Raw genomic sequence first — 9,331 nt, 5'->3', positions numbered from 1 at the left:
GTTAGGCTCTTGGTGCGATTTCACCTAGTCATTGAAATGTGTACACACTGGAACCATGGAAAGTGAGACACCTCTCTCTCTCTCTCTCTCTCTCTCTCTCTCTCTCTCTCTCTCTCTCTCTCTCTCTCTCCCTCCCTCCCTCCTTCTCTCTCTGCCCCCCTCCCTCCCTCCCTCACCTCATTTCTACCAAAGGTCGCCAAATGAAGACTCGTTTGTTTCCAAACCAAGTTTCCTTTCATTAAATTGGGTGGGAGCTTTCCCTAAGGATTGCATGGGAAGGTGTTATCCTCATTCGTTTTAGTAGTTTTCCTTAGAACTAGAAAATTAGAATTCTGCTGAATGATGAACATGCACCTCGCTTAAGTTTCTGCTAGGAAATCCATGCACCATGTTGATGGAACGAAAAGGAAAAGGATTTTTAACAAGGTTTTTTTCTCCACTTCAGATGAATTTTACAGGGCGGGGAGGGAGGAGGTGAGGGGGTCTCTGTTGTTGTTGTTGTTGTTGTTGTTTTTTTAATTTTTAAAAAAATTTTATTCTTGGCTGTGTTGGGTCTTCGTTTCTGTGCAAGGGCCTTCTCCAGTTGCGGCAAGCGGGGGCCACTCTTCACCGCGGTAGGCGGGCCTCTTCACTATCGCGGCCTCTCTTGTTGCGCGGAGCACAGGCTCCAGATGCGCAGGCTCAGTAATTGTGGCTCACGGGCCTAGTTGCTCCGCGACATGTGGGATCTTCCCAGACCAGGGCCCGAACCCGTGTCCCCTGCATCAGCAGGCAGATTCTCAACCACTGCGCCACCAGGAAAGCCCAGGGTCTCTGTTTTTAATTTAAGGTCCTCTGAAACGTCAGTAAGTGTTCGTGAACATACTCATGTGTACTTTATTCCTCCATCCAATCGTCAGTCATCTGGCAGAAGGAGAGCCTCATCACCGGCAAACAACATTCCGACCCTTAATGAGAAAATACTTTTCTGGTGCTTTCGCCAAAAAATGCAAAGCCCCTTATTTAAGCTAATGACATTAAAAAGAAATCCTTAGTACCTAGGAACAGAACAAAGTGAAAGAAACACAATGCACAGACTTGGGGGAAGAAAGAAAGAAAGAGAGAGAGAGAGAGAGAGGGAGAGAGAGAGAGAGAGAGAGAAGAAAAGAAAAGAAAGAAAAAGAAAGAAAGAAAGAAAGAAAGAAAGAAAGAAAGAAAGAAAGAAAAAGAAAGAAAAAGAAAGAAAGAAAGAAAAAGAAAGAAAGAAAGAAAGAAAAAGAAAGAAAGAAAGAGAAAATCTCTCAACCTAAAAGTTTTTGTAACAAACGGACAATCTGTGATTTGGTAGGTAAAATATATTTTTGGAACGTAAAGTTCTTTGAGACAAGAATGGAGAAGAAAACAAGAAAAAGACAATCAGAATTCAGAACGCTTAGAAACCTGAATCGGTCATGAACAGGAACTAGGAAGCCACGGTGAACGGGGTCCGTGACACCAGTGTTTCTGGACCGGCAAATGGATGATTCCATTCCATCATGTCTAGAAGCATACATTTTCACACAGCGTCACTTTTTCAAAATTTCTTTCCCCCAAAGTGATGCCAGAGGTGTGGAGTCATACATCGAAACATCTTTAGTTTTACAGTTAGTTTGAGTTTTACAGTTCCTTCTGTAATAAGGAGACAGAAGTAGGTCCACTGAGACTTGTTGAGCCAAGAACGTTTCCATAGGTTATCTCTGGAAACGATCTAGACGTTCCACGAATTCCCCATCATTCCACTTCTGCCAACTCTAAAGTTTCTAAAGTGACCCCAAAGGTCTGGGAGAAACTGTTTTTAAGTAGACATACATACCACAACACATAACCTTTCTTAAGGAGTTCCTCCACCTAGAGCTATCGAAATCACTTGTTCTAAATCCCATGACGATGAGATGACCCGTGAACATCTCCTGAGACTTTAGACGACGTCAGCCATCACCCCCCAAGTTCTTTTTCTTGCTGACGAATTCGGTTCACTCCCGTGAACTTATTGGATTTGGGGTCGACGTAGATAGAAGAAAAGGTTGACCTCGAATGCTGATCACGCTAAAGACCTGCCTAGTTTCATAAAACCCATCCCTTGACCTTGGCTATATCTCGGCTGAAGGGTTCATCCTAGATCACGTGAACTTGCAAAAACCTTCGGGCGGGTCCCTTTCTAGTGGACTGAATTCGGGAGTGCTTCCTTCTAAGCCAGTTCAAGAGAGCTCTTTCACAAGTTAACTGTGGCACTCGGATCCGTACGTAGACACAGGCCAGCTCTAGGAGGGAGCTACAGACATACCCGTTACCGGGCCCTTTCCAGATTCTTGCACAGCAGTACCATAGAAATGAAGATCGCTTCCACAAGACTCTAAGGCTAACAAGGCAAAACGTTTTAATTGAAAGACATAGCTTGTACACAAGGGAGAAGGCGGTGTGCGGGGTGGGGGGGTGGGGGGGGATGTGGGGGGGGGTGGGGGGGAGGCGAGAGACAGCTCCCCGAGTCGAGTCGCTTTGATCACGGAAGGGAGAGTCTGTCTCGGGATCACTGATCATTTCCGGAAATCCTCCACATTCTTGGATCAGCAGCAGCTGGTTCCACGGTGGCTACCTATGGGGAATAGCAAGCGCTTCCACGAGGCGAAAGAAGCGCACGAGGATTTTCTGCAAGAAAGCACAGGAACAGATAAGGGTTAAATGTACAGTTGAGCTTCCTGTCTCGTGACAACTAGGTACAGTCGTGGGTGTCAACAGAGGTAACGTTAATCTTTTACTCCCGCGAGCCTCTTTTGTGTGTGTGGGGGGGGGGTGGGGGGGTGGGGGGGGGGTGTGTGTGTGCGTGTGCGTGTGCGTGTGCGCGCGTGTGTGTGTGTGTGTGTGTGTGTGTGTGTGTGTGTGTGTGTGTGTGTGTGTGTGTGGAAGGTCCGGGTTATTGCTCAACGCCCCTCATGTCATATCCCCTTGCGATGAGGTCACCCTGAGTCAGGAGTGTGCGTATCTCCGTGATGCATCTGAAAGGCACGTGCCAAGTCAACCCAGGGGAATAGTCAACTGCACCTCAAACAGTGTCTGAGCTTGCGATAGACACACCTGTCTTTCTCCGGTTTTGTCATCTCGACCGTCACTTTTGGACATTGTGGGGATGGCGCAGGCCGAGCCAGAATATCCACCATGTCTTTAAATATCAGTGAGTCTCAAGGGTGTGTGCGACCTTCACCCAGGAAGAGTGCGCCCTGATGAGCAAATTCCAGGGGATGCTGTCTAGAGCTGTGCTGCTGGAGGACCTCAGTTATCTGGTGTCCATGGGTGAGTCTGTCCACAGCCATTTATCTGATAAAAGATTACCCAGAGGAGCTTTGCGTATTCTGCCCCCCACCACGCCGATGCCTATACACTTACAGAGCATCCACATCTGCCTGAAGGGGATGTGCTTCTTTCTTTCTTTCTTTCTTTTTAATTTTTTTTTTTTCAGGATCCCACCAGGATGGACAATTTCTGGCCACAATCACACGTCTTCCTTTCTGCTCCATATCTAACACTCAGAACAGTGCAGGACACTCACCTCATGGCACGCCTGCATCCAGTGGATGGATCAACGTGATAGGTAGTTCCTAACCAGCTCCTCTGCTCTTGAAACCGTGGCAGAGTTTGGCACAACACTCGTCATCATAGCAGACATTTTCCCTTTAAAAGAGAGTTCATGGGGATGGGGGGTGGGGTTGGGGGGTGGGGTGGGGGGTGGTTGGCCTTCCGAGGGAGCTGATGTTATTGAATATGGTTTTTTGAAAATAATGTTCGATCCACTATGGAACAATGGATTCACCCTCGTTAGAAAAACAAAGGATTTCACAGTCTGTTTCTGGTCTGGGACCTGAGCATCAGCAGACAGTTCCTGAATACCTGAGCCCAAAGTCAGCGTCCCTCCTGCTCTGGGGAAGGGCTGGGCGTACTTCCCCGTGCTCAGGACGCCCTTCCCCGTGTGCTCAGGACGCCCTTCCCCGTGTGCTCAGGACGCCCTCCCCCCCCCCCCCCCCGTGCTGCTCTTTAACGTTCCTTCGCCTCGCCCTCCTCCTGACGTGAACCTGAAGACCACACGCAGGTTCCAACGCAGGGCTCCAAATCCAGGTCCATGTTTCCCACGAAACACGTTATCGGCTGCACCAATCAGATGTGCTTTCACAGCTGGAGCAGGAGGAGAGATGAGGAGGATGCAAGAGGATTTCCCAGAGTCCTGAATCCAGGTGGGCTCCAGGCTCATTCGAGTCAGTGTGGAGAGAAGCCTGGCCACTAGGGGAGAAGGGCAGGTAATGCCCACCGCAGACTCCCCTGAGAAAGTAGTTTTCCTGACACATCTTGTAAGTCATTACCCAGTGCACTCGTCCTTGTAAACACCAGAGAAGTCACACACAGCAGAAACCCTGTGTCTGAGATCAGTGAGGTAGAGCCTTCAGCCAGAAATTACCCTCTTTAAGCCGAAGAAAATCATGTGGGGAGAAACCCTAAGCCTGGAACCACGGTGGAAGAACCTTCAGTTGGCGCTCCAGCCTCAACACACACAGACAGCTCAGAGTGGGATGCATCCCTGACGCGGTAGGGAAGGCAGCACAAGCTTTACTAGGAGGACAGCCGGCGGTCGTCTTGGGCCAGACCACACAATCACCGCTGTAGAAGAAATCCGATGCAATGCATGGGAGAATCCCATTCGCCATGGAGCCAGCACTTGTAGGACATGAGAGGATTCACACTGAATAAAATAGTCTCAGCATGGTGAAGGAAGGACATTCTTCAGTGGTCCCTTATCCCTTGGTGTCCTCACACCAAGGAGGTGCCAATTCTAACGTCACAATGGCAAATTCCTCACCTAGTTCACATCAAGAAATGAATGCTGGGAATATACTGACTCTATAAAGAATGTGTGAGCCCCACGATTGAGACAAGGTTCAGACGTTTGGAGATTGTCTATTACTACAAATCTACAGCATAAATAGGTAGATGGCGAAGTATTTTGAGAATGCAAAGTTTGGTACCAAGAAAGAAAGCAACCCCACTTCAGTGGATCAGTGCTTGGACATATGTAAGCACTACCGAATGGGTGTGTGTCTTTCAAAACCAGGAAATGTTGCCCTGAGTCAGAATGGGTCAATTTTCCTTTCATACACTCGCTGTCGATCAGTGAGGGACTTTCTATTTTTATGAAGTTGTAAACATAATTACAAACCCTAGGGTCAATCAGGAACTAAGTTTCAATGGTCAGTAAAAAAGTAGAACACAAGTGATGGGGGTTACCTGTTACATTACTGTCCAAATAGGTATGCACGCACATGTCAAGGATGAGTGGCCACAAGAATAAACACAACAAAGTTGAAACCTGTGCATGTGCGTGTGTGCGTGTGTGTGTGTGAGACTCATAGGTGGATGTTTCCCATAGCCGTGCACTATGGCACTGCAGGATCTGTGGTTGCTGAGTCCCCGGAGGTGGAAGCGCAGATACAGGGCCCTGACTGTGCAGTTATCCATGGATTTTCAGTGCGTGGGCTCGGCACCCGTAACCCTCCATGTTGGTTGTTCAACGGTCAACTCTAGTTTATAGATCAGAGAGGATAACATCATGTGTTCACTATTAATAACTTTTCCAAATAATCTTTATCTTTTTAAAAGGAAGACATCATTTAATCCATTTCACAAGCTGATATTGGGAACCTACTGCCCCAGCACGTGAATTATCCCTACAGAACACAAGATCCCCGAGAAGGAAGAGCCCTGAGCACTGAGACGCCATGAAGGTAGGCTTTTAGATGATATTCTCTGCTTCTCCAGCTTGAGGTAAAACATGGGATGACTGGGTCTACCTATCCCATTCCGGTTTGTCAAATGGGAGCCCCCATGGCACGTATCACCAGAAGTCGGTCCATGATAACTCCATCTATAGGAATTCTTGGCAGTTTTAGGTTTAGGATCATTGCTTTTCCTGCCATCGATTGAAAACTCCTTGGGCCCTGTTAGCAGTGACAGATTCAATGAGTCCAGTACTTCATAGGTTTTGTCACGTATTTAGAAGGGGAATCACCATCAAGTTGCTGAAATGAGGACTAAGTGTCTTTCAGACATGGAGATAGAAATAAATGGTGCTCTGCGGGGTGTGCGATGACGGGCACCCAGGATTCCTTCACCCAGCCCTCCCTTTGCTCCCTCACCGCTTCCTGGAAAATTGGCGCGCGCGCACGCACACACACACACACACACACACACACACACACACACACACACACACAGCTCTGGGGGCGCTATTTGCTGTCCATGATTTCACGTGCCTTTTGGGCACGGCTGGTAGAGATGGACATGAAGCAGCAGGACAGCAAGCTGGCATCTCGGTCGGCCTAGAGAAGTTTCCCAAGTGAAATATCAGAACCAGGTCAGGGGGGCGCAGAGAGAGGCGGGGAGGGGAGGCCCACGTGACCTGGGAGAGAAGTTGGGGGGGACCGCTGACCGACCTCGGTTCAGGTTCCCCGTCCCCCTCCTGCTGAGAACCTGCCTTCGCTTCCTGCCCTCAGGTGTGTGAGAGGAGCATGTTTCTTTCCAACAAATACCAACACATCAATTCAGTCTGTTTGTGTGTTTGTTCTTGCTTGTTCGTTTTCTGGACGAGGCCAAAGAACCCTTCCAGTGGAGGTGTGTGTACAAAGGAGGATCTGACAGGATGGGAGATTGAGGGTCAGTCCATGTGCCAAGAAATCCAGAGAATCTGTCGTAGCTGAGACTCGGGCCTTTTGCAGAAATAGGCCAAGAGAGTTCAGATTTGATCATTCACTGCCAAATAGTCATCACAGCAGTTTCCTGGAAGGGATTGTGTTGCAGGAGCCAGGGTGGCCCTCAGCCCTCAGGCCTCAGCCCGGCGGGCGGGCAGGCAGGCAGGCAGGCAGGCAGCGGCTATTGTCTGTTGTTCCCGCCCCCACCCCCACCCCCACCCCTGTTCCTTCTCCAGCGCTCCTTCCTAAGTCCCCTGGACTGACCTTTGCCAGGAGCGGGGGAGGGGAGGTCCGGACGATTCATTCGGCAGGGCCTCGTTCAATCGCTCCATTCAAATGCAGAAAGCTCTCCGGTCAAGTCGGAGCGTTTGACTTTGCCTCGAGCTTCTCTTTAATGAATGGCTTTTTCTTTTTTCTTTCCCCAGTTTCCCCCACCCTTAGGCTGCCCCCTCCAAACTGCAGGGAGGGAAGGAGGGAGAGAGGAAGGGATGGGAGGAGGATGTGTGAGAAACAGGCCGTTTTTCCAGGCAAAAGGAGTCCCCTCCTTTTCCTAACCCAGGAAACCCCACTACACCATTTGAGAATCATGGACACGCGTGAAAGCAGACGTCTTCACTTGAGATCTTCCTCCGCAGGAGGACAGAAAGGAGGGCCAGTGTGTCCCTCTTGTGCTGGCCGGTTCTTAAGTCACTTGAATTCAAAATAATCAATAGAGCATGGAGGCACATTTTGGGGCGGCCTACTCTGGAGCCCAACAGTTCCCTCCTCTGAAAGTTCCTTGGAACATATTAAAGCTGAGCTGGTGACTGTGTGTGTGTGTGTGTGTGTGTGTGTGTGTGTGTGTGTGTGTGTGTGTGTGTGTGTGTGTGTGTCTGAGTCAAGGAGATTTCTAGATCTAGATGTCAGGGTCGAAGCAACTTTAGAAGTTTGAAATAACTCTGATGATGTCGTCGGGTGTTTGGTTCAAATTTCGGAGTGGCTCTCACAGAAACAGGAACGAGGACTTTTTCCATAGGAGCCGTTGTGGCCGTTTCTCTAAGGTTTTCGTCAAGTTCTCTAGCTTCCGTTTGCAGGGCTTCAGGCAAAGGGCCGTTTTAGTTCTCAGTGATGCCAAGTCAAAAGGGTGGGAGAAAATGGCAAACGTTCACGGAGAGAGTCATAGCCAGATATTGGAGGGAACTCAAAAAACTTCGGGATGCAGTCCAGTTTTCAGATTAAGAACAACTCCCTAAGGGAAGTGAGTAGCACCAGAATTTCACATCCACAAGTGTGTATCCCCGTTTTATGGAAACATAATTTTGGCCTCCAAGTAACATATGCGAATAACTCTATTGCCAGGGAAATAAGAAGCCTCACTGAGAGTTTCTGAATTAAGGAAAGTAGGGAGAAAAAGATCAGTGATTCTATCCTGCTGACAGAGGTATGAGTTACCAAATGGACGTCCCCCTTTAAAAATAAAAGAAGAAAATTGGGTTTTGTTTGTTTGTTTTTGTTTTTCCTTGTATCTGGAAAACAAAAGATTTAACAATCAGTCCTAATCGCTCCCTCTCTCCCCTCTCTCTCTCCTCTCTCTCTCTCTCTCTCTCTCTCTCTCTCTCTCTGTTTCTCTCTCTCTCTCTCTCTCTCTCTCTTTCTTTATATATATATATCAAAATACTTTATATAGATATTCTTTTTCAGATTCTTTTCTCTCATACGTTATTACAAAGTAGTGAGTAGAGTTTCCTGTGCTATATAGTAGGAGGTGTTTGTTGATTACCTATTTTATGTACAGTAATGTGTATATGTTCATCTCAACTTCCTAAGTTATCTATCCCCCGCTTCCCCAAGCAGTCCTGTGTTACACAAGTAGTCATACACGTTGTCGTCCTATTCATCAGTTCATTCAACCCCATGTAAGTCATTCTTGTTCTTCTTGGAGTCCAGTTTTTCCATCGGTCCTGCCGACCTTGCCTGATGATTGAGGGTGACTGGACGAGTGACGGTTCCAAAAAGTTTACAAGAGCTTTTGTGAAGGATTGTAGGATTTTCCCAGAGAAGCGGGTGCCTTGATCTGATCACACGGGAGGCTGTGGAAGGTAGACCCCAAGTGGCAAACACATTTTGTTTTGTTAACAGTCTCTGTGCCACGGTGAGGACATCAGGCTTGCAGCGAGGGAAGACTTCAACCCACACGGAAAACATACAAGGATGTTTGGATGACCCCTACTAAGTGGCAGTGGAATGAAGTCCAGTGGCTGGGGTTCAGAGGATCCAGAGAGAGGAGGTTTTCTTTCCATAGAGAAAAATGATTTTTCCCCCCCCAGGGTTACAAGCATGACAGGTCAGACGTTGCCGGTAGACTGTAGAAGTCTTCCTGCCAATGTCTATTTACAGTTGGAGTCATCTTGGAGGCACCACGGGCGGGTGAAGGAATGCAAGATGTGGGGGAGGGGGGAGGTTGGCCAGGGAGCAACCGGCTGGGCCACCGTCTCCCGTCTGCCATAGCCCCGACCGGCTGTTGAAAGGACAGAATGGACTTGATCCACGTGTGCCCCGCCACCCCCACCATCTTTCCACAGGCTGTTGTTACTGCCTTGGCGTGA

The sequence above is a fragment of the Balaenoptera borealis genome, assembly GCF_965194805.1.
Source record: "Balaenoptera borealis genome assembly, contig: HAP1_SCAFFOLD_283, whole genome shotgun sequence".
In the NCBI taxonomy this organism is placed as follows: Eukaryota; Metazoa; Chordata; class Mammalia; order Artiodactyla; family Balaenopteridae; genus Balaenoptera; species Balaenoptera borealis.
This window is presented reverse-complemented; position numbering follows the sequence as displayed.